Here is a 27,782-nt window from a genome sequence, read left to right as displayed (position 1 = left end):
AATCTTCTTTGGGGAAAATTCTTCCAAGCATATAATATTTTTGGGCTCAAAATGCTTCACAACATATATGTTCACATAAAACAAACATTTTAATGTTTCGGCAGTATTCACTAATATATGTGCTTCCTGCAAAATATGTTTGGAACATATGTTAGAGAAGCGATTTTTTCTGAGGGTGTAGTAAAATTTTTTAAGTCTACGTTTAAACAAGCGAACTACCTAATACTGGCACAAACTCTTTCCTATGAAAGAGTTTTTTTAGACTCTATGTTATATTACTCCATAATACCGAAAATGTGTCAGTCTAGAAAATTGTCATACAACTATATACACACCCTCAAAAAAAATCGCTTCTTTAACATATGTTCCAAACATATTTTGCAGGAAGCACATATATTATTGCATACTGCCGAAACATTAATATGTTTGTTTTATGTGAACATATTATATGTTTGGAAGCATTTTGAGCCAAAAATATTATATGCTTGGAAGAATTTTTCCCAAACACGATTGTGCATTCCGTAACATACTCGTAATTTTCACTTCCACGAAATTTTTTAGTTATTGGCACCTTTCTCTGTAATACAAATAATGTTGAAGAAATTATTCACTTTTATAAATTTTTTAAATTTTACCTTTCGCCTGCACGGAGAATCGAACCGAGGACCATACAGTTTGTAAGCCAACACACTATCCATTGGGCTACGTAGCTGTTATAGTCACCAGTAGATAATTATCGTTTTAAGTTACATTTATATAGCATAGTTTGCAGCGCCCACGAGCCCATGCAAACATAACATTATTTAACAGAAACATACATTTGTTTGCCACGTGGAGCAGTGGTTAGCATGTCTGCCTTGCATGCAAAGGGTCGTGGGTTCAATCCCTGCTCCGACCGAAATTTTTTTTTTTTTTTTTTTTTAATTTACACATTTATATTTATACTATATTAATTTTTTTAAATGAAACATCGAAATGTGCGTTATTAAAGATTTATAGTCAGTAACAGTGCTTGATATAAACGAAATTGAATGATTTTTGGATAAAATATTATTTTTTATTGCAAAAATAACAATCTTGTAATAAAAAACTGTTTTTGTACAAAACTTTAAAATTTGGAAGGAATTCAAAAACTAACAAAAGAAGAACGTGGAGTCGAGTATAAACATACATACATAATTTTATAATATAAACATAAATTTATTTAGGAGTGAACAGTTTTTTACTAGCATTTAACACCATCGCTCTAAAATTCCTTTTATTTTTCTTTAATAATTCATTTTAAAGAAAATAAACTTTTTAAATTGTTTTAGCTGTAAAAGTCGAACTTAATGCCCGCTTTTATATTTGATGGTGTCCGTCAACTACTCGTGGACTACTTTTTAATAAAGTGAAACTAAACTTTGTTTTTTTACATTTTACTGTGTAATTTTTCACTATTTCCTCCTTATTTCATTTTACCGTCCCAACTCTAAAAAGAGTATAGTGCCCTTTCGTTATTTTTATGAAGACCCCTGATTTCTTTTAACGAACCAAGAAAAAAATAATGCCAAAATGATAAACAAAACACATGTCCACACATACATAAAATGCTGCTCTCAAGGCGAAAACATAAGCTGTTTGTTTTTCAAATGTCTATTCTCTTGGTTCAGAATGTATATTCTCTTTATTCAAATTAAATAATATTTAGACTTAAACATATCAAATTTTTGGCCTTATCATAAAACAGTTTTCCGAAACAACATACAAGCGGTTTCACAGAAATTGTTCTCTTTTGACTCTTTTGCTGTGTTATATTGATATCTTTCGTCAACTCTCCCGGTTTCCATCTCTATTTCTCTCTATACTCTCTCTGTCGCTTTGAATAAAATATCACAACATATGTATGTTTAGTTGAAATTTGTAAATTTATATATGTTTGTATTCACACATATGATTTTTATGAAACATTCATGCCCCAAACATAATATATTCTAACATATTAACATAGATGTCCCAAACATTTAGTGTTAGTTTAGGAAAATTACATGTTCGCACTTAAATATATTGTGGTTTAAAATCGTGCCCGAAACACATTTTGTTTATATAGGAACATATGAAAAACATATTTTTCTAACAGTGCACTGATTGTTCACTACAAAAGTTATCGATTAGAAATTTCCTTTGGAAATGGTTTTACTCTGATATTTATTAAGTATTCATTGGTTGTTGCCTAGAACTTTCTCAGCATAATTGAATCGTATTCGCGAATAAAAATTAAAATTGTACGTAAATTTTCACTTTCAATGAGGCCTTCTGGGTAATTTCACACAGCTAATTCGTCAGTCAGTTTGATTTTAAATGAAAATAATCAAAGGAGCATTCTTTTCGTCATTCTTTCTGAGTTTTGTATTCAGTGCATGTGCGTGCTTCCTCCATCTGAATACTGTAGTCATCATCAGCAACAAATCAACTTTGGCTATTAAATCTAAAAAAGTCTGGTGCGTAAAACACTTCCATGTCGTGAATAATATAAGGCTCTGAAGTAACAAAATATAACATAACTATAAAGAAATTCAAATAACAACACATCAATGTCTATAACCATTTCTAGTGTCACATGTAAACAATTTGAAATAGAGAAAATGAATTACAAATAGATTCTGAACAAAAGCTGGAGGGATTTTCCAGTTTCAAGTTACACTCCCAAAAATTATTTACTTGGATTCAAACATTTTGATCTTCTCTTAAGGATTTATTTAAAAAACAAACGGACTTTTTATACCCCAACTCCCCCCACCATAGGATGGGGGTATATTAACTTTGTCATTCCGTTTATAACACATGGAAATATTTCTCTAATACACCATAAAGTCTATATATTCTGGGTCGTGGTGAAATTCTGAGTCGATCTAAGAATGTCCGTCCGTCCGTCTGTTGAAATCACGCTAACTTCCGAACGAAACAAGCTATCGTTTTGAAACTTGGCACAAGTAGTTGTTATTGATGTAGGTCGGATGGTGTTGAAATTGGGCCATATCGATTCACTTGTACGTATAGTCCCCATATAAACGGACCCCCAGACTTGGCTTGCGGAGCCTCGAAGAAAAGCATATTTCATCCGATCTGGCTGAAATTTGGTACATGGTATTGGTATACGGTCTCTAGCAATCACGCAAATATTGGTCCACATCCGTCCATAATTATATATAGTCGCCATATAAACCGATCCCCAGATTTGGCTTGCGGAGTCTCAAAGAGAAGCAAATTTCATCCGATCCAGCTGAAATTTGGTACATGGTGTTGGTATATGGTCGCTAAAACCATGCAAAAATTGGTTCACATCGGTCCATAAATATATGTAGCCTCCATATAAACCGATCCCCACGTTTGGTTTGCGGAGCCTCAAAGAGAAGCAAATTTCATCCGATCCGGCTGAAATTTGGTACATGATGTTGATATATGGTCGCTAATAACCATGCAAAAATTGGTCCACATCGGTCCATAATTATATATAGCCCCCATATAAACCGATCACCAGATTTGACCTCCGGAGCCTCTTGGAAGACCAAAATTCATCTGATTCAGTTGATATTTGGTACGTGGTGTTAATATATGGCCTCAAACACCCATGCAAAAATTGGTCCATATCGCCAAAAATAATCTACCAAAACTTTATTTCTATGGAAAATTTTGTCAAAATTTTATTTCTATGGAAAATTTTGTCAAAATTTTATTTCTATAGTAATTTTTTTCTAAATTTTATTTCTCTAGAAAATTGTGTCAAAATTTTATTTCTACACAGAAAAAAATTTCCAGAAAATTTTTCCAATTACAATTTTAGTTGAGTTTTAAAAAATATTCAATTAAAAGTTTAATTGATTCAACAAAATTTTTAATTGAAACAAAAATCAATCACAAATATTAATAGTATCAATTAATTTTTTAATTCGATCAATTAATTTTTTGATTGACCTCCAATTAATTTTTTAATTGATACTATCATTTCTGTGATTGAAGACATTTCAATTAAGAAATTAATTGGATTAATTAATTTCGTGATCATAAAAAAATTTTTTGTGTGTATAGAAAATTTTGTGAACTGAATTATATACGTATTTAATCGGCTTTTTTATACCCTCCACCATAGTATGGGGGTATATTAACTTTGTCATTCCGGTTGTAACACATCGAAATATTGCTCTAAGACCCCATAAAGTATATATATTCTGGGTCATGGTCAATGATGGTCTGTATCAAACTTTTTTAGGTTTGCGACTGTCGCAAAGTTGTAAACGTCGTAAACGTCACATACGTGTCGTAAATGTAGGAAAAGTAACAAAAGTCGCAAACTCAAAATACTTCAGTCGCGTCAGCTAGGCAGCAAATTCGATGATATCCAAGACGATGGTATGTGCGAAGAGAAGGTTTTAGTCCCCACATTTTCCCTATTGCCTTTTGCACGAGTACAGGGTAACCGTGGATTTTCTCGTCCTTTCTTAGCTTTAAGTTCAGTCTCCTGTCCAATATAACCCCAAGGTATTTTGCACACTCACCAACGGGAATTTCGATACCACGTAAGAAAATAGGTTTGACGGTGGAAAAACTTTCACAAATTTCTGCAGAAACTCACAGCGAATGCTGTCATGCTAAATTAAAAAATGTTCAGGATTTCTTCTATTCAAAATTAGGTTTTCTACAGTAGGTTTACGACTTTTGCGACATACGTATTATACCGTCGCAAATGTAAGTCGCAAAGGTCACAGTTTGTGACAGGCCAACCCTGGTCATGGTGAAATTCTAACTTCCGAACGAAACAAGCTATCGACTTGAAACTTGGCACAAGTATTTGTTATTGATGTAGGTCGGATGGTATTGCCAATGGTCCATATCGGACCACTTTTACGTATAGGCCCCATATAAACCGGTCCCCAGATTTGGCTTGCAGAGCCTCTTGGAGGAGCAAAATTAATATGATCCGCTTCAAATTTAGTACGTGGTGTTAGTATATGGTCTATAAAAACCATGCAAAAATTGGTCCATATCGGTCCATAATTAAATATAGTCCCCATATAAACCGATCACCAGATTTGACCTCCGGAGCCTCTTGGAAGACCAAAATTCATCTGATTCAGTTGAAATTGGGTACATGGTGTTAGTATATGGTCTCTAACAACCATGCAAAAATTGGCCCACATCGGTCCTTAATTATATATAGCCCCCATATAAACCGATTCCCAGATTTGGCTTGCGGAGCCTCTAAGAGAAGCAAATTTCATCCGATCCCGTTGAAATTTGCAACGTGGTGTTAGTATAAGGCCGCTTATAACCATGCCATAATTGGTCCATATCGGTCTATAGTTATATATAGCCGATCCCCAATCACACAAAAATTGGTCCATATCGGTTCATAATCATGGTTCCCACTCGAGCCAAAAATAATCTACAAAAATTTTAATTTCTATAGAAATTTTATTTCTATAGAAAATTTGGTCAAAATTTTATTTCTATAGAACATTTTGTCAAAATTTTATTTCTATAGAAAATGTTGTCAAAATTTTATTTTTATAGAAAATTTTGTCAGAATTTTATTTCTATAGAAAATTTTATCCAAATTTTATTTCTATAGAAAATTTTTTTCAAATTTTACTTCTATAGAAAATGTTGTCAAAATTTTATTTTGTCAACATTTTATTTCTATAGAAACTCTAAACTTAATTATATACGTATTTAATCGGCCTTTTTTAGTTGAATATATACCACGTATGGGCTATGTTGTATATATTACGGTGTTAGGAAGTTTTAAGATACCGTTCCATCGGCAAGTTTTACCGCAACCCAAGTAATTCGATTGTGGATGACAGTCTTCAGTAGAAGTTTCTACGCAATCCATGGTGGAGGGTACAAAAGCTTCGGCCTGGCCGAACTTACGGCCGTATATACTTGTTTTTATTGAAACTATCATTTCTGTGATTGAAGACAATTCAATTAAAAGTTAATTGAATCAATTAATTTCGTGACCGAAGGCAAAAAATATATTTTTGTGTGCAGCTATTGATTTATGTTTAAAAGTCAGTTGAAAAGCTCCATGTTATAGCAGGTATTTCGAATTAAAAAACATTTTATATGGGAACCATATCAAAACCATGGGAACTTGATCCTGCTTGCAGAGAAAAGACTGTCTCTATGTAATTTCAGGACAATAAAGCCATTATTGATGGCTGTAGCATCATTACAACACAACAGGCAGGCAGACGAACATGGTTGTGGTGGTGGGTTTAAAAATATATATTTTTATATTTACAGAATTTCTTATAAATTTACAGAATTTCATATCCTATATGTATGTACCTAAAGATGTAAATGATTTTCCTCTTTTTAATTTGAACAAATTCTGTAAAAATAAATGCTTGAAATATACATATATATATATATACGTTACAGTAGCGTTTTGTTTCAGGGTGTAGAATGTTATTGTTCTAATATTAGCATCAGATTTAAAATTACACATTATCAAGTTATCACTCACCTTTGTGTAAAATCGTTGACAATGAGTTCTTGAAGTTTCTAAAAATACAGAAAAAAATAGTTAAAATTTAAATATGCTATTGATGAAAAGAAAATAATTTTTTTATTTTAACGTTCACAAAAATATGTGACCAAAATATTTGAATTTAAAATGTAACATAAAATAAGTATATACGGCCGTAAGTTCGGCCAGGCCGCATCTTATGTATCCTCCACCATGGATTGCGTAGAAACTTCTACCAAAGACGGTCATCCACAATTAAATTACTTGGGTTGCGGCCGATGGCAAGGCATCTTAAAACTTCTTAACATCATCTTCTAAATTGTAAGTTAGTCCATGCGGGATATATAGTAGACAAAAGAAAGGTCGATTAAATACGTATATATTCAGTTCTTGACCGGTATATATAGAGAAGAAATAATTACGAACCGATATGATTTTTGTGCAGTAATTATATAGCCAGAATTGAAATATGGGGGTAGCTTTATATGGAGGCTATATACAATTATGACCACGAATCTACCACAAATGGCAGATTTTTTACTGTGTGGTAGATTGGAAGAACTCTTGATGTTTTGGAAGCTTTTACAAGATATTCCTGTCCAAGTAAGAGGTGCTTCATAAATTTTCTATAGAAATAGTATTTTGACAAAATTTTCTACAGAAATAAAATTCTGACAAAATTTTCTATAGAAATTATTTTTTGACAAAATTTTGTATAGAAATTATATTTTGACAAAATTTCCTGAAGACATAAAATTTTGACACAATTTTTTTAGAAATAAAATTTTGACAAAATTTTCTATAGATATATAAAATTTTGACAAAATTTTCTATGGCAATAAAATTCTGGTAGATTATTTTTGGCTTGAGTGGCAATCGTGATTTTCTGCGATTGGGGCTCGGTTTATTTGGGGGCTATATATAATATATATAGATACGGACCAATTTTACCATGGTTGTTATCGGCCATATTCTACCCAGCAAAAAAGCGTCGCCAAAAAAGTAATGAAAATGTTCTTTTTGGATCCAGAAGTGGTGCAAAATTGACGCAGAAGCGACGAATTTAACATGGGCTTGTCATAGGACGGAAGTCCTCCATTTCAACAGTCGTTGCACTGAGTTTCCATCACTTCTTTAGTTGTGATCCGAATTCAATGTTTTGGATGTAAATTAAACAATTCTGTGATATTTTGTCAAATAAATAATTTTTATTGGATTTTTTAACGCTTGTAGGAAACGTTTGACCTCAAATATTTTCAAAAATTCACAATTTTTTAAGTTTGGATTTAGCACTTTTTTCGACAACATTTAAATGATGTGTACTATTTTATGAATTCTTACCCTGTTTTTAAACTATTTGAAACAAAAAAGTTAAAATTACCCATTAAAAGTATGAAAAAACAAAGTTATAAAAAATTGAATTAAAAGAACATCGTGGGTAGTTAAAATAAAGAACATCATTGCGAGTGCATCTTCTGGAAGTGCTTTTAAAGTTGTGCCTTTGGAAGGACTTCCAAATTTTTTTGCTGGGTAGCGCAATATACCAAATTTCAACCGGATCGGTTGGATTTTGCTCTTCCAAGGAGGTCAAATCGGTTTATATTAAATCGGTATATATAATTATGAACCGATATGGACCAATTGTGGCATTGTTGTTAGAGACCATATACTAACACAACGTACTAAATTTCAACCGGATCGTATGAAAGTTGCTTCTCTTAGAGGCGCCGCAACCAAATCTTGGGATCGGTTTACATGGGGGCTAGATATAATTATGAACCGATGTGGATCAATTTTTGCATGATTTTAGAGACTATATACCAACACCTTGTTCCAAATTTCAGCTGGATTGGATGAAATTTGCTTCTCTTAGAGGCTCCGCAAGCCAAATCTGGGGATCGGTTTATATGGGGGCTATATATAATTATTGACCGATGTGGACCAATTTTTGCATGGTTATTAGAGACCACATACCCACATCATGTACCAAATTTCAGAGGGCTCAGATGAAATTTGCTTCTCTTTTAGGCACCGCAAGCCAAATCTGTGGATCGGTTTATATGGGGGCTATATATAATTATGAACCGATATGGACCAATTTTTGCATGGTTGTTAGAGACCATATACTACCACCACGTACTAAGTTTCAACCGGATCGGATGAATTTTGCTCCTCCAAGAGGCTCCGGAGGTGAAATCTGGGGATCGGTTTATATAAGGGCTATATATAATTATGAATCGATGTGGCCCAATTTTTGCATGGTTACTAGAGACCACATACCAACATCATAAAGTAAACATATTCTGGGGCGTAGTGAAATTCTGAGTCGATCTAAGCATGTCCGTCGTCCGTCTGTTGAAATCACACTAACTTCCGAACGAAACAAGCTATCCTCTTGCAACTAGCTATCCACTTGAAACAAGTAGTTGTTATTGATGTAGGTCGGATGGTATTGCAAATGGGCTATATCGGTTCACTTTTACGTATAGCCCCAGAATTGGTTTGCGGAGCCTCTAAGAGAAGCATATTTCATCCGATCTTCCTGAAATTTGGTACATAGTGTTGGCATATGGTATCTAACAACCATGTAAAAATTGGTCCATAATAGCCCCATATAAACCGATCCCCAGATTTGGCTTGCGGAGCCTCAAAGAGAAGCAAATTTCATCCGATCAGGCTGAAATTTGGTGCATGATGTTGGTATATGATCTCTAACACCCGTGCCAGAATTGGTCCACATCGGTCCACAAATATATATAGCCCCCATATAAACCGATCATTAGATTTGACCTCCGGAGCCTCTTGGAGGAGCAAAATTCATCCGATCCGGTTTAAATGTGGAACATGGTGTTAGTATATTGTCTCTAACATCCATGCAAAAATTGGTCCATATCGGTCTATAGTTTTGTATAGCCGATCCCCAATCACTTAAAAATTGGTCCATATCGGTTCATAATAATGGTTGCCACTCGAGCCAAACATAATCTACCAAAATTTTATTTCTACAGGAAATGTTGTTAATATTTTATTTTTATAGAAAAATTTTGTTAAAATTTCATTTCTATAGAAAATTTTGTCAAAATTTTATTTCTATAGAACATTTTGTCAAAATTTTATTTCTATAGAAAATTTTGTCAAAATTTTATTTCTATAGAAAATTTTGTCAAAATTTTATTTCTATAGAAAATTTTGTTAAAATTTTATTTCTATAGAAAATTTTGTCAAAATTTTATTTCTATAGAAAATTTTGTTCTATAGAAAATTTTGTCAAACTGAATTATATACGTATTTAATCGGTCTTTTTAATTTAATATATACCACGTATGGACTTACTTATAATGTAGAAGTCGGTGTTAGGAGGTTTTAAGATACCTTGCCATCGGCAAGCGTTACCGCAACCCAAGTAATTCGATTGTGGATGCCAGTGTTTAGAAGAAGTTTCTACGCAATCCATGGCGGAGGGTACATAAGCTTCGGCCTGGACGAACTTACGGCCGTTTTAATTAATTATGTTTTCAACTTCAATCATTTTTTATTAGGAAATATTATGGTGTTATTGTTTTCCTGTGTTTTATATAAAATAAAATTCTTTCTTTATGTATTTCAAAGCACTTAAGATAGATTATGATTTAAATAAATACATGTTAAAACGTGTACTTCATCTAGCCAATTCCACAATTCTGATGATTCTGATGAATTGTTAAATTATCTCGACCCCAATTTAGTTCTATCGCCAGCCTGTTGCCTTCACATTTCCATAAATTTAAAATATTCCACAGTTTAAAGACTTTTTGTGGTTTGGAATCTCATTTCTTGGCCAAAAGCAAAAGTGTGCCTTCGCCTCACAAGAGATCACATTCATGGTGGGAATGTTGGTGGGGGGAACGTGGCAGCATGAAGGGAGTGAGAGTTGGAATGAATTCTTGTTGATTGCTTTGAACTTTTTATGGTAGAAAGAATTTTAATCAATTCCATATTCAGAACTCGCCAACTTTTGCTTTTTTTGGGCAAGTGAGAGGCGGCCGGGAGGTCACAACAATGGCCTGATGATGGGCTGATGAATGAATGAAAAAAAACAAGTATATACGGCCGCAAGTTCGGCCAGGCCGAATCTTATGTACCCACCACCATGGATTGCGTAGAAACTTCTACGAAAGACTGTCATCCACAATCCAATTACTTGGGTTGTGGTATCTTAGAACTTCTTATTCCTGCATGGTTGTTGGATACCATATACTAACATCACGTACCAAATTTCAACCGAATGGGAAGAATTTTGCTCTTCCAAGGGGCTCTGGAGGTCAAATCTGGGGATCGGTTTATCTGGGGCCTATATATAATTATGGACCGATATCGACCAATTTTTGCATGGGAGTTTGAGGCCATATATTAACACCACGTACCAAATTTCAACTGAATCAGATGAATTTTGGTCTTCCAAGAGGTTCCGGAGGTCAAATCTGGTGATCGGTTTATATGGGGGCTATATATAATTATGAACCGATGTGGACCAATTTTTGCATGGTTGTTAGAGACCATATACTAACATCACGTACCAAATTTCAGCCGGATCGGATGAAATTTGCTTCTCTTAGAGGCCTCGCAAGCCAAATCGGGGGATATGTTTATATGGGGGCTATATATAATTATGGACCGATGTGGACCAATTTTTGCATGGTTGTTAGAGACTATATACTGACACCATGTACCAAATTTCAGCCGGATCGGATGAAATTTGCTTCTCTTAGGGGCCTCGCAAGCCAAATCGGGGGATCGGTTTATATGGGGGCTATATATAATTATGGACCGATGTGGACCAATTTTTGCATGGTTGTTAGAGACCATATACTAACACTATATACCAAATTTCAGCCGGATCGGATGAAATTTGCTTCTCTTAGAGGCCTCGCAAGCCAAATTTTGGGGTCCGTTTATATGGGGGCTATACGTAAAAGTGGACCGATATGGCCCATTTGCAATACCACCTACATCAATAACAACTACTTGTGCCAAGTTTCAAGTCGATAGCTTGTTTCGTTCGGAAGTTAGCGTGATTTCAACAGACGGACGGACGGACGGACGGACGGACGGACATGCTCAGATCGACTCAGAATTTCACCACGACCCAGAATATATATACTTTATGGGGTCTTAGAGCAATATTTCGATGTGTTACAAACGGAATGACAAAGTTAATATACCCCCCATCCTATGGTGGTGGGTATAAAAACAACAACAACGAATGGGTGACTGAATGTGGTGTGGTATATGGAAGTTCAACTGTTTATTGAAGACGATGATGCTGATGATGATGTCTCTTCATCTCGATTTTTTCAAATGATAAATATTCTATTAATATATGATGACACCAGATGAAGCAACAACCTTATATTTCTTCATTCAAGGGAACATGTTGCTCAAATACAGAATAAATTTAAAAAAATTTGGAAAAAAACATATACGGCCTTAAATTGGACCGTGTCGTCTCTTTACTAGCCACCACCATGGATCATAGATAAAAATTATCTTTGAAAACCTCTTTTCGCAACGGGTTACTTCTCGATATATAGCAATTCAGGTGGATTTGATGAAGCGTGAAATTAAATGTAAAGTTCTCACATATGGATGGATAAGAACCATCGTTGTTTGGATTCTAGAAGAAATAAACTTATGGTTTATATTGCATAAATTGTTTTCTAAAGTTGTTTTAGCAAAGAGAAAACTAATATAAATATTTTTCAAATTTGCACTTTAGTTGCGAATTTAAGCCTTTTTGGTAATAAATTGAACATTTTTTTGTCTTATTTTTTTTTTTAACACAAACGTTCCTTTGTAAGAGTATTTTATAATTTTTTTCCAGTTCTGATGAACCTTTTTTTTGGACCATCTTAGAATTCTTTATTTGGCGGTTTAAAGTAAAAAAAATAAATTTAAGACAATTACATGTTGGAAAACAGAATAGAAACCCTACAATGAAATAAAAAATCAATAAAAATAAAATTAAAAATTTCACCCCTGCGGTGACATAAACTTGTCCCTTCGGACTTCTGGAAGTTCTTTTGAGAGGGTTTTGCAGATTACATGAGAAATATATATTTCTACACAAATACAAGATAAACAAAAATTTCCTAGAAAAAATAGTTGGCAAAAAAAATTAACCGCTGGTGAGATTTTATCTGTGTTCTTTATTTTTTGATTGATATTAAAAAACAACGTCTCGAGAAGTAGATAAAATGTTATGCATTGGAAAAAATGGTAGAATTCATGATTTTTTTGGTAGATTTTGCAAAACAAACCTCTCCAACTAAGAAATAAAATTTTGATAAAATTTTCTATAGGAATAGAATTTTGACAAAATTTTATATGGAAATAAAATTTTTACAAAATTTTCTATAGAAATAAATTTAGACAAAATTTTTGTAGAGAAATAAAATTTTGTGAAAATTTTCTATAGGAATAAAATTTTGACAAAATTTTCTTTAAAAATAAAAGTTTGACAAAATCTTCCATAGGAATAAAATTTTGTGAATTTTCTATGGAAATAAAATATTAAAAAAATTTCAATAGAAATAAAATGTTGACACATTTTTCTATTGAAATACAATTTTGACAAAATATTCTATAGGAATAAAATTTTGACAAAATTTTATACGGAAATAAAATTTTGACAAAATTTTCTATAGAAATAAAATTTTGACAAAATTTTTGTATAGAAATAAAATTTTGTGAAAATTTTCTATAGAAATAAAATTTGGCAAAATTTTTTATGGAAATAACATTTTGACAAGATTTTCTCTAGGCATTTAAAATTTTGAAAAAATTTTATTACTATAAAAATAAAATATTGACAAAATTTTCTATAGAAATAAAATGTTGACAAATTTTTCTATGGAAATACAATTTTCACAAAATTTTCTATAGGAATAAAATTTTGACAAAATTTTCTATGGAAATAAAATTTTGACAAAACTTTCTATAGAAATAAAATTTTGACAAAATTTTCTATAGAAATAAAATTTTGACAAAATTTTCTAAAGAAATAAAATTTTGTGAAAATTTTCTATGGAAATAAAATTTTGACAAAATTTTCTATGGAAAAAAATTTTGACAAAATTTTCTATAGAAATAAAATTTTGACAAAATTTTTTATATAAATAAAATTTTGACAAAATTTTCTGTAGAAATAAAATTTTGACAAAATTTTTTATAGAAATAAAATTATGACAAAATTTTTTATGGAAATAACATTTTGACAAAATTTTCTCTAGGTATTTATAATTTTGACAAAATTGTATTCCTATAGAAATAAAATATTGACAACATTTTCTATAGAAATAAAATGTTGACAAATTTTTCTATGGAAATACAATTTTGACAAAACTTTCTATAGGAATAAAATTTTGACAAAAATTTCTATAGAAATAAAATATTGACAAATTTTGCTATGGAAATACAATTTTGACAAAATTTTCTATAGGAATAAAATTTTGACAAAATTTCCTATGGAAATAAAATGTTGACCAATTTTTCTATGAAAATAAAATTTTGAGAAAGTTTTGTATATAAATAAAATTTTGACAAAATTTTCTATGGAAGTAAAATTTTGACAAAATTTTCTATAGGAATAAAAGTTTGACAAAACTTTCTATAGAAATAAAATTTTGACAAATTTTTCTATGGAAATACAATTTTGACAAAATTTTCTATAGGAATTAAAGTTTGACAAAACTTTCTATAGAAATAAAATTTTGACAAATTTTTCTATGGAAATACAATTTTGACAAAATTTTCTATAGGAATAAAATTTTGACAAAATATTCTATGGAAATAAAATTTTGACAAAATTTTCTATAGAAATAAAATGTTGATAAATTTTTCTATTGAAATACAATTTTGACAAAATTTTCTATAGGAATAAAATTTTGTCAAAATTTTCTATGGAAATAAAATTTTGACAAAATTTTCTATGGAAATACAATTTTGACAAAACTTTCTATAGGAATAAAATTTTGACAAAATGTTCTATAGAAATAAAATATTGACAAATTTTGCTATGGAAATACAATTTTGACAAAATTTTCTATAGGAATAAAATTTTGACAAAATTTCCTATGGAAATAAAATGTTGACCAATTTTTCTATGAAAATAAAATTTTGAGAAAGTTTTGTATATAAATAAAATTTTGACAAAATTTTCTATAGAAATAAAATGGTGATAAATTTTTCTATGGAAATACAATTTTGACAAAATTTTCTATAGAAATAAAATTATGTCAAAATTTTCTATGGAAATAAAATTTTGACCAAATTTTCTATAGAAATAAAATTTTTACAAAGTTTTGTATATAAATAAAATTTTGTGAAAATTTTCTATAGAAATAAAATTTTGACAAAATTTTTCTATGCAAAATAAATTTTTCTATTGAAATACAATTTTGACAAAATTTTCTATAGGAATAAAATTTTGTCAAAATTTTCTATGGAAATAAAATTTTGACCAAATTTTCTATAGAAATAAAATGTTGACAAAGTTTTGTATATAAATAAAATTTTGTGAAAATTTTCTATAGAAATAAAATTTTGACAAAATTTTCTATGGAAATAAAATTTTGACAAAATTTTCTCTAGGCATTTAACATTTTGACAAAATTTTATTCCTATAGAGATAAAATATTGACAAAATTTTCTATAGAAATAAAATACACTAGGTAACAAATAACAAAATTTTCTCTGTGATTTGTTTCTAGCATATTTTTTCTTATTGATTTTGACCGAGATACAATTTTTTTAATTTTTTTTTTTAATTTTTGGAGGTACACCTACAATTTTGAGCATATCTTTCGTTTTCTTTGACCTTTTTGATCCTAATACTACTCAAATTAAAGAAAATTGAACCGTCTACAACTCATTCTCAGAAAATTTTCAAATAGGGTAAGTAGTTTGGATGTTGGCGGCTTGTTGTTAAAAAACGGCGTTTTTTAGTAAAAATGTGGCAGAAAAAACCATATAAAAATTCATATAAAATACAAAACACGATACTAACAACAATTTATGTTTTTGCGTATAGTTTTCTATAGGAATAAAATTTTGACAAAATTTCCTATGGAAATAAAATGTTGACAAATTTTTCTATGGAAATACAATTTTGACAAAATTTTCTATAGGAATAAAATTTTGACAAAATTTTCTATAGGAATAAAATTTTGACAATATTTTCTATGGAAATAAAAGTTAGACAAAACTTTCTATAGAAATAAAATGTTGTTGTTTTTTTGATCTCAGCTTAAAGCCATGCATTGACTAAACTACAAGTGTAGCTTAACCAACAGAGGAAAATTATGCTTGTCAAATTTATTTGGGCAAAGCCCTATAGACTGCAAGATGGTTGGATGTACATCTGTTTCGGAATTACCACATTCCTCATCAGCATCCTCTACTTGCAGCAAAACTATCAACCAATTATCAGAATAAATTCGGGTAATTCACTCAACCCAACGTGAACTACACTTGAACCTCCCGAAAAAGGGTTTGATAGTCGGCTACTGCCTAAACAAATTTGCCAGCATATCTCTTTTCCTTTTCCTCTTTTGGTTAAGCTACACATGTAGTTTAGTCAATGCATGGCTTTAAGCTGAGATCAAAAAAAGAACAATAACGATTGAAGAGAAGCCAACAATAAAAACAAAACGAATGAAGATAAAATTTTGACAAAATTTTAAATGCCTAGAGAACATTTTTTCAAAATTTTATTTCCATAGAAAATTTTGTCAAAATTTTATTTCTATAGAAAATTTTCACAAAATTTTATTTGTATACAAAACTTTGTCAACATTTTATTTCTATAGACAGTTTTGTCAAACTTTTATTTCCACAGAAAATTTTGTCAAAATTTTATTCCTATAGAAAATTTTGTCAAAATTGTATTTCCATAGAAAAATTTGTCAACATTTTATTTCCATAGGAAATTTTGTCAAAATTTTATTCCTATAGAAAATTTTGTCAAAATTGTATTACCATAGCAAAATTTGTCAATATTTTATTTCTATAGAAAATGTTGTCAATATTTTATCTCTATAGGAATAAAATTTTGTCAAAATGTTAAATGCCTAGAGAAAATTTTGTCAAAATTTTATTTCCATAGAAAATTTTGACAAAATTTTATTCCTATAGAAAATTTTGTCAAATTGATAAATTTTTCTATGGAAATACAATTTTGAAAAAATTTTCTATAGGAATAAAATTTTGTCAAAATTTTCTATGGAAATAAAATTTTGACCAAATTTTCTATAGAAATAAAGTTTTTACAAAGTTTTGTATATAAATAAAATTTTGTGAAAATTTTCTATAGAATTAAAATTTTGACAAAATTTTCTATGGAAATAAAATTTTGACAAAATTTTCTCTAGGCATTTAACATTTTGACAAAATTTTATTCCCATAGAGATAAAATATTGACAAAATTTTCTATAGAAATAAAATATGGACAAATTTTGCTATGGTAATACAATTTTGACAAAACTTTCTATAGGAATAAAATTTTGACAAAATTTCCTATGGAAATAAAATGTTGACAAATTTTTCTATGGAAATACAATTTTGACAAAATTTTCTATAGGAATAAAATTTTGACAAAATTTTCTATAGCAATAACATTTTGACAAAATTTTCTATGGAAATAAAAGTTTGACAAAACTTTCTATAGAAATAAAATGTTGACAAATTTTTCTATGGAAATACAATTTTGACAAAATTTTCTATAGGAATAAAATTTTGACAAAATTTTCTATAGGAATAACATTTTGACAAAATTTTCTATGGAAATAAAAGTTTGACAAAACTTTCTATAGAAATAAAATGTTGTCAAAATTTTCTATGGAAATACAATTTTGACAAATTTTTCCATGGAAATACAATTTTGACCAAATTTTCTATAGGAATAAAATTTTGACAAAATATTCTATAGAAATAAAATTTTGATTTTTATTATATTTTCATAAATTGGCATTGCGATGTGTTACAATCGGAATGGGGGATTTATTAGTCCCTTGTCCTTGTGGTGGTGGGTATCAAAACAACAGATGTATTTTTAGAGATTATTCTAAATACGGCCCCAACTTGCCCATACTTTAAATTATACTTCAAGTCGTCTTTGAATTACGAATTTAGATATGCGTCTAACGCGTTCTGAATGAATTTAATCTTAGATTGTGAAAGCTAGTTGAAAAACGAATTTTTACGGAGTGTCCCATATATTCTTCCAATTGCATAAAATTGTGCACCACAACAATAAACTTTTGTATTACTTCTACTCATAACTTCAATAATGGGGTAAAATCAAATTCAAGTTATATCTCAAATTAATTTATTTAAGTAAGGAGACTCCGGAGGTCATTTAAACTTTTCAACTAAACTTTAATTGTGAGGGTCATGTTAAAGCATTCAATTGCTTCGAATTGCCCAACACAAACATAGACCATTAGAATTTTTCATTTCCAGCTGAAAATATAAAAAAGTAACAGAAACAAACAACAACACCACCACCAACGACAACAAATTCCATAAACAATAAACATTTAGAACAATAGAAGTCAAGAGAAAAATCGTTGCAATAAAAAACAGCTTGTTCGGTATTAATTAAATTTTGTTAACCTTCATTAAAATGGCGATGTGGATATATGGACGTTCCGCTGTCAGGTAAATTGTGGTGCTACCTTGGGATATTAACACCATTGGGGCACCTTACCTATGAAATTAATATTCCAATTAGGTTTTGCAAACGGTGGCGGAAAGATTTCCCCATGAAATAAATATGATTCAATTCTTCGATAGAAAAGTTGGCTATATAGCATCACGTATTTCTGGCCATTGATTTATACAACTAGGGCTACCTAATTACTTGAACATAATTACTTGTGATAATTTATAATTTGAAGAAAATTTATAGTTTGTTGTGAATGAATATGAATGGGTTAGAAAAGTTTATGTTTATGACAAAATCAGATTCGCTGTGAGATATTTGTGAAGATAAATTCCAATTCGAAATTTGAAGCTTAGACACTAAGCAGCAGCTTATGTACAAATTTAGGATTTTAAATTAAAATTTAGATTTCACCAGAAAAACATTTTCAAAAACACCATAATAACATATTTCTTTTTTTTCGTTACAGGTACGTAACATTAATTCTAACTTAAACAATTTCTTGTAAGTATATCTTAAAATCAAAGCCATTGGATTCAAATATGTGTAGCAATGCTGGGCCATGAAAATTCATCCAGAGAAAGAGTATCCTCTCTCCCCAACTAAGTTTCGAGAACGTTATGTTACTCTTTCCCGGAGATCATGGGACATTTCTGGAGCAACAACTTTAAATGCTTGTCGAAATCATATAGAGTGCTGCCAGTATTGACGATTTCATCCCCACTTTTTTTCAGGAAGTTCCATAAATTTGGAGATTTTTGTTGGGAATTTTCCAAACTCTGTTCACTACAATAAATAAAAATAAATAATAAAAATATTAATAACGAAGAACTGCGATCCTCAAAATTAAAACAAAACAAAAAAAACAACAACTAAATACGGCCGTAAATTCGGCCAGGCTGAATCTAACACTGGAAAAAAAGCATGCCCGGTTCCAAAGATTTTGTCTTTACTTTAAAAATTTTGGTATTGATTCCGAGCCAAAGAAGCGGAGAATACAAGTAAGGATACTTTTAAGACACAATTGTCTTTTAGATTTGGGTTTTGTATACTTGCTTCTAGGAAGCAAATTTTACTTATTCGCTTTTTCAGCTTTTTATACCCTGCTCCACACTGTGGAACAGGGTATTATAAGTTAGTGCATATGTTTGCAACACCCAGAAGGAGACGAGATAGACACATGGTGTCTTTGCCAAAAATGCTCAGGGTGGGCTCTTGAGTCGATATAGCGATGTCCGTCTGTCCGTCTGTCCGTGAACACATTTTTGTAATCAAAGTCTAGGTCGCAGTTTTAGTCCAATCGACTTCAAATTTGGCACAAGTATGTGTTTTGGCTCAGAATAGATCCCTATTGATTTTGGAAGAAATCGGTTCAGATTTAGATATAGCTCCCATATATATCTTTCGCCCGATATGGACTAATACGGTCCCAGAAGCCAGAGTTTTACCCCAATTTGGTTGACATTTTGCACAGAGAGTAGAATTAGCATTATAACTATGCGTGCCGAATGTGGTTGAAATCGGTTCAGATTTAGATATAGCTCCCATATATAGCTTTCGCCCGATTTACACTCATATGACTACAGAGGCCAATTTTTTGCTCCGATTTAGTTCAAATTTTGCACAGGGGGTTGAATTAGCATTGTAGCTATGCGTGCCAAATTTGGTTGAAATCGGTTCAGATTTAGATATAGCTCCAATATATAGCTTTCGCCCAATTTACACTCATATGACCACAGAGGCCAATTTTTTGCTCCGATTTAGTTGATATTTTGCACAGGGAATAGAATTAGCATTGTAGCTATGAGTGCCAAATTTGTTTGAAATCGGTTCAGATTTAGATATATCTCCCATATATAGCTTTCGCCCGATTTACACTCATATGACCACAGAGGCCAATTTTTAACTCCGATTTAGTTGAAATTTTGCACAAAGTGTAGAATTAGCATTGTTGCTATGCGTGCCAAATTTGGTAGAAATCGGTTCAGATTTATATATAGCTCCCATATATATGTTTTTTTGATTTCGACAAAAATGGTCAAAATACCAACATTTTCCTTGTAAAATCGCCACTGCTTAGTCGAAAGGTTGTAAAAATGACTCTAATTTTCCTAAACTTATAATACATATATATCGAGCGATAAATCATAAATAAACTTTTGCGAAGTTTCCTTAAAATTGCTTAAGATTTAAATGTTTCCTATATTTTTTTACTAACATTGTGTGCATTAGCCGACTTAAATTTTGAGTCTATAGATTTTGTAGATGTCTATCAAATTCTGTCCAGATCGAGTGATATTTAAATGTATGTATTTGGGACAAACCGTTATATATAGCCCCCAACACATTTGACGGATGTTATATGGTATCCCAAATTTAGATCTACAAAGTGGTGCAGGGTATTATATAGTCGGCCCCGCCCGACTTTAGACTTTCCTTACTTGTTTTCTGCATATGTTATCAAAGTCCTTTAAAAACGAGTTAACGACAATTTTATTTTCCAAATTAAGACTTGACTTCCATTAGAAATTATGCTATGTTTCAAGTAATAAATGTCTTTAAAATGAAGTGTTGAAAAATATGTCCTATATTTGAACGATTTTTTGCTTTGTAGTCAAGATGCAAAAAGGCAACAAATTTAAAGACAATTTCATTAAATTTAAAGAATTTTTCTGAATTATTAAAGTTAAGTTGACCTTAGCCCAAACATTTTTTCTTTCATGTTATGATACCCATTTTAAAGTGAAATCACTTAATTATAAGGATAATACGACTTCATTGAAAAGTTTATTGACTTTTGGACAAGGAAAAAAACTTTATGGTGGAGAGTTGCGTCTTCCGTGCTAAGCAAAATTTGCATTCGTATTTTAAAGACATGAAATATTTGACCTCACGACAATATTTTTTTCAGTGTATGTTCCCTCCCTCAACCATGGATTGCGTAGAAACTTCTACGAAAGACTGTCATCCACAATCGAATTACTTGGGATGCAAGGCATCTTAAAACTTCTTACCACCGTCTTCTCAATATACAAATAAAATGTTGAACAAATGTTCTATGGAAATAAAATTTTGACAAAATTTTCTATAGAAATAAAATTTTGAAAAAAATTTCTATAGAAATAAAATTTTGACAAAACTTTCTATAGAAATAAAATTTTGACAAAATTTTCTATGGAAATAAAATTTTGACAAAATTTTCTATGGAAATAAAATTTTGACAAAATTTTCTATAGAAATAAAATTTTGACAAAATTTTCTATAGAAATAAAATTTTGACAAAATTTTCTATAGAAATAAAATTTTGGCAAAATTTTCTATAGAAATAAACTCTTGACAAAATTTTCTATAGTAATACAATTTGACAAAATTTTGTATAGTAATGAAGTTTTGACAAAATTTTCTATGGAAATAAAATTCTGCCAAAATTTTCTATAGAAATAAAATTTTGACAAAGTTTTCTATAGAAATAAAATTTTAACAAAATTTTCTATAGAAATTAAATTTTGACATTTTCTATTGAAATAAAATTTTGACAACATTTTCTATAGGAATAACATTTTGACAAAATTTTCTATGGAAATACAATTTTGACAAAACTTTCTATAGAAATAAAATTTTGGCCACATTTTCTGTAGAAATAAAAATTGGACAAATTTTCCTATAGAAATAAATTGTTGACAAGATTTTGTATTAGAATAAAATTTTGACAAAATTATCTTTAGGAATAAAATTTTGACAAAATTTTCTATAGAAATAAAATTTTGTGAATTTTCTATGGAAAAAAAATATTAAAAAAATTTTCAAGAGAAATAAAATGTTGACATACTTTTTCTATGGGAATACAATTTTGACAAAATTTTCTGTAGGAATAAAATTTTGACAAAATTTTCTGTAGAAATAAAATTTTGAGAAAATTTTCTATAGAAATAAAATTTTGACAAAATTTTTTATAGAAATAAAATTTTGACAAAATTTTCTATGGAAATAAAATTTTGACAAAATTTTCTATAGAAATAAAATTTTGACAAAATTTTCTATAGAAATAAAATCTTGACAAAACTTTCTATAGAAATAAAATTTGACAAAATTTTCTATAGAAATAAAATTTTGAAAAAAAATTCTATAGAAATAAAATTTTGACAAAATTTTCTATAGAAATAAAATTTTTACAAAATTTTCTATGGAAATAAAATTTTGACAAAATTTTCTATAGAAAATAAATTTTGACAAAATTTTCTATAGAAATAAAATTTTGACAAAATTTTCTATAGAAATAAAATTTTGACAAAATTTTCTATAGAAATAAAATTTTGACAAAATTTTCTATAGAAATAAAATTTTGACAAAATTTTCTATAGAAATAAAATTTTGACAAAATTTTCTATGGAAATAAAATTTTTACAAAATTTTCTATGGAAATAAAATTTTAACAAAATTTTCTACAGAAATAAAATTTTGACAAAATTTTCTATAGAAATAAAATTTTGACAAAATTTATAGAAATAAAAGTTTGACAAAATTTTCTATAGAAATAAAATATTGACAAAATTTTCTATGGAAATAAAATTTTGACAAAATTTTCTATAGAAATAAAATTTTGACAAAATTTTCTATAGAAATACAATTTTGACAAAATTCTCTATAGAAATAAAATTTTGACACAATTTTCTATAGAAATAAAATTTTGACAAAATTTTCTATGGAAATAAAATTTTGACAAAATTTTCTATAGAAATAAAATTTTGACAAAATTTTCAATAAAAATAAAATTTTGACAAAATTTTCTATAGAAATGAAATTTTGACAACATTTTCTATAGAAATAAAATTTTGACAAAATTTTCTATAGAATTAAAATTTTGACAAAATTTTCTATAGAAATATAATTTTGACAAAATTTTCTATAGAAATAAAATCTTGACAAAATTTTCTATAGAAATAAAGATTTGACAAAATTTTTTATAGAAATCAAATCTTCACAAAATTTTGTATAATAATGAAGTTTTGACAAAATTTTCTATAGAAAAAAAATTTTGACAAAATTTTCTATAGAAATAAGAATTTGACAAAATTTGACTATCAAACCCTTTTTCGGGAGGTTCAAGTGCAGTTCACGTTGGGTTGAGTGAATTACCCGAATTTATTCTGATAATTGGTTGATAGTTTTGCTGCAAGTAGAGGATGCTGATGAGGAATGTGGTAATTCCGAAACAGCTGTACATCCAACCATCTTGCAGTCTATAGGGCTTTGCCCAAATAAATTTTACAAGCATACTTTTCCTCTGTTAAGCTACACTTGTAGTTTAGTCAATGCATGGCTTTAAGCTGAGATCAAAAAAACAAAAAAACAACAATAACGATTGAAGAGAAGCAAACAATAACAAACAAAACGAAATAAAATTTTGACGAAATTTTCTATAGAAATAAAATCTTGACAAAATTTTCTATAGAAATAAAATTTTGACAAAATTTTCTATAGAAATAAAATTTGGACAAAATCGGATGAATTTTGCTCATCCATGAGGCTCAGGAGGTCAAATCTGAATATGGGGTCGATATTAATTATGGCCCGATGTGGACCAATTTTTGCTTGATTGTAAGATACCATATACTTACACCATGTACCAACTTTCAATCGGATCGGATGAAATTTGCTTTTCGTAGAGGCTCCACAAGCCAAATCTGAAGATCGGTTTATATGGGGGCTATATATAATTATGGACCAATGTGGACCAATTTTAGCATCGTTGTTAGAGACCATATACTAACACCATGTACCAAATTCCAACCGGATCGAAGGAATTTTGCTCCTCCAAGAGGCTCCACAAGCCAAATCTGAGCGTCGGTTTATATGGGGGCTATACGTAAAAGTGGACCGATATGGCCCATTTGCAATATACCATCCGATCTACATCAATAACAACTACTTGTGTCAAGTTTCAAGTCGATAGCTTGTTTCGTTCGGAAGTTAGTGTAATTTCATGCTTAGATCGATTCAGAATTTCACCACGACCCAGAATATATATACTTTATGGGGTCTTAGAGCAATATATCGATGTGTTACAAACGGAATGACAAAGTTAATATACCCCCCATCCTATGGTGGAGGGTATAAAAATGAGTAAAGAAAATCTAAAGTCGGACAGGGCCGATTATATCATATACCCTTCAACACTGTGTAGACCGAAAATTTTGATGGAGCTGTATCTAAATCTGAACCGATTTCAATCAAAATTGCCATGCATATCCAGAACTTTATTTCTACTCTCTGCACAAAATTTAAAGCAAATCATGGCAAAACTCTTGCATCTGGGATGTATATCGCGATTTCAACCAAATTCGACAAACTTTGCGACACAATCAATTGCACTCCTTATGAAAAATTTAAAGCAAATCCGGCTTAAATGCTGGCTTCTGGGGTCATATTGGTAGATATCGGACGAAATATATATATGGAAGCTATATCTAAAACTAAACCGATTTCTTCCAAAATCAATAGGGTTCTATTCTGACCCAAAATACATACTTGTGCCAAATTTGAAGTCGATTGGACTTAAATTGCGACCTAGACTTTGATCACAAAAATGTGCACGGACAGACAGACAGATGGACAGACGGACATGGCTATATCAACTCAGGGACCCACCCTAAGCAATATTGCCAAAGACACCATGTGTCTATCTCGTCTCCTTCTGGGTGTTGCAAGCATATGTACTAACTTATAATACCCTGTTCCACACTGTGGCGCAGGGTATAAAAATTGTTATTGGTAAGATCTACAAATTCTACGATATTCTGAACAATTATATGGAAAATTCAAATATTGCAACATTATATGTTTCATAATATTCGACGTCGCCCGACTTTATGTCTTTTCTTACTTGTTTTAAATAAGTTACCCACAAGATTACTTGCTAATGAGATTTTTTGCATTTTCATTTTCAATATTATCCTCTTACTTAGCGATTTAAATTTATACATAAATACTAATAGAGAAAAAAAGTGTGAAATATTAAACGACAATTGGCTATAATCCAAAGAGCTGTAAAAAAAAGAGCATAAATCAAAGCAGTTGAATCATCTGTTCTGAGTATCTTCCTGGTACTTGATGAGTTCATAAATATTTTACGATTTTCACGTGAAACTCATTTCAATGCTGATAAATATTCAACTTAAAGTAATTTATCCATATATTCCATCTCGAAACCTTAAACCTTAATACCCCGCAGACGAACACACGCACACACATCGGATTTTCCACTTTGTCCACATATACACAAGGATGTATGTGTTCGCATGTTGCATGTACATACATGTACATATGTAGCACATACTTTCGCCATTGTGGCTAATAGGAATGCAAAAGTAACCTCACCACCAACCAACCAACCAATCTACCAACAATCTCAGCGATTACATCTGCTTCCCGTAAGTTCTCACTTTAAGGATCTAGCATTGATTAAACGAGAACTGTTTAAATATTTAACAATTCGTGTGTTGAAGATTAACCATTTTGAAGAACAGGATAGAGTAAACAGATGGCGGTTTCATCAGTTCCGTTACACAAAGAGAAAAATACAATCGCAATATAATATAATTTTTGAAGCCATGGAATTGAATCTACATCAGTGATTTCCCATTGCGATGAACCCACTTAGAAAAGCTTTGAAATACTCAGTCGCCAGCATTAGGGTATAGTCTACTGCTGAAAAACTTCGTCAGTCATTGGACTCAAATATCAGTCGAATTACGAGGTTATTGACGCCGCATAGACCTTTTTATTGGACTTCGAGAAAATGTAAAACAGTTAGACCACCATTTCGTCTAATATACCTTTTATCAAAGTCGAAATTGCCCATAGTGGAATGCTTCAACTTTTACATCGATTTGTCAAAATTTTATTTCTATAAAAAATTTTGTCACATATTTGTTTCTTTAGAAAATTTGGTCAAAATTTTCTTTGCTTAGAAAATTTTGTAAAAATTGTATTTCTATACAAAATTTGACCAATATTTTACTTCTATGGAAATTTTCTCAAAATTTTATTTCTATGGAAAATTTTGTCAAAATTTTATTTCCATACAAAATTTGATCAATATTTTATTTCTATAGAAAAATTCTCAAAATTTTATTTCTATAGAAAATTTTGTCAAAATTTTATTTCTGTAGAAAAATTTGTCAAAATTTTGTTTCTTTAGAAAATTTTGTTAAAAATTTTATTTCTATGGAAAATTTTGCCAATTTTTTTTTATAGAAAATTTTGTTAAAATTTTATTTCTATAGAAAATATTGTTAAAATTGCATTTCTATAGAAAAATTGATCAAAATTTTATATCTATCAAAAATGTTGCCAAAATTGTATTTCTATAGAAAACTTTGTCAAGATTTTATTTCTATGGAAAATTTTGCCAAAATTTTTTTTCTATAGAAAATTTTGACAAAATTTTATATCTATCAAAAATATTGTCAAACTTGTATTTCTATAGAAAACTTTGCCAAATTTTATGTCTATAGAAAATTTTGTCAAAATTATCTTTCTATAGAAAATGTTGTAAAAGTTTTATTTCTATAGAAAATTCTATAGAAAATTTGGTCAAAATTTTATTTCTATCAAAAATGTTGTCAAAATTTTATTTCTATAGAAAATTTTGTCAAAATTTTGGTTCTATAGAAAATTTTGGCAAAATTTTATTTCTATAGAAAATTTTGTCAAATTTTATTTCTATGGAAAATTTTGTCAAAATTGTATTTCTATAGAAAATATTGTTAAAATTGTATCTCTATAGAAAAATTGGTCAAAATTGTATTTCTATAGAAAATTTGTTGAAGATTTTATTTTTCTAGAAAATTTAGTCAAAATTTTATTACTTAAGAAAATTTTGTTAAAATTGGATTTCTGTAGAAAATATTGTCAAAATTGTATTTCTATATAAAGCATTGTCAAAATTTTATTTTGTTAGAAAATTTTTTCAAAATGTTATTTCTGTACAAATTTTCTTTAGAAAACTTTGTCAAAATTTTCTTTCTATATTTTTTTGTTACAATTTTCTTTCTATAGAAAATTTTGTCAAAATTGTATTTAATTAGAAAATATTGTCAAAATTGTATTACTTTAAAAAATTTTGTCAAAAAAATTTGTTTTCATAGAAAATGGTGTCAAATTTTACTTCTTTAGAAAATTTTGTCAAAATTTTATTTCTATAAAAAATGTTGTCAAAATTTTATTTCTATAGAAAATGTTGTCAAAATTTTACTTCTAAAGAATTTTTTGTCAAAATTCCACTTCTATAGAAAATATAAGTAAATATAAGTAAAATTTTGATCAAATTTTCTATAGAAATAAAATGTTGACAAAATTTTATTTCTATGGAAAATTTTGCTAAAATTGTATTTCTATAGAAAATATTGTTAAAATTTTATTTCTACAGAAAACTTGGTCAAAATTGTATTTCTATAGAAAATTTGTTCAAGATTCTATTTTTCTAGAAAATTTAGTCAGAATTTTATTTCTTTACAAAATTTTGTTAAAATTATATTTCTATAGAAAATATTGCCAAAATTGTATTTCTTT

The 27,782-nt window shown here is 29.5% G+C and overlaps 1 protein-coding gene and 1 long non-coding RNA gene across 2 annotated transcripts in view; one reads left to right on the top strand and one right to left on the bottom strand.

Moving 5' to 3' along the window:
* The window catches only part of LOC142233506 (uncharacterized), a 329,935-nt gene that overhangs the window by 212,752 nt on the left and 89,401 nt on the right, over positions 1-27,782 (top strand). The window lies entirely within an intron of this gene.
* The window catches only part of LOC142222253 (uncharacterized), an 80,483-nt gene continuing 59,209 nt past the window's right edge, over positions 6,509-27,782 (bottom strand). Inside the window, exon 3 of the long non-coding RNA XR_012718287.1 lies at positions 6,509-6,546. This is a non-coding gene — a long non-coding RNA (uncharacterized LOC142222253). The remainder of the gene's footprint in view (positions 6,547-27,782) is intronic.

The sequence above is a fragment of the Haematobia irritans genome, chromosome 1, assembly GCF_050003625.1.
Source record: "Haematobia irritans isolate KBUSLIRL chromosome 1, ASM5000362v1, whole genome shotgun sequence".
Taxonomy (NCBI): domain Eukaryota; kingdom Metazoa; phylum Arthropoda; class Insecta; order Diptera; family Muscidae; genus Haematobia; species Haematobia irritans.
Note: the sequence above shows the minus strand (reverse complement) of the source record. Positions and strands in the feature narration are given on the sequence as shown.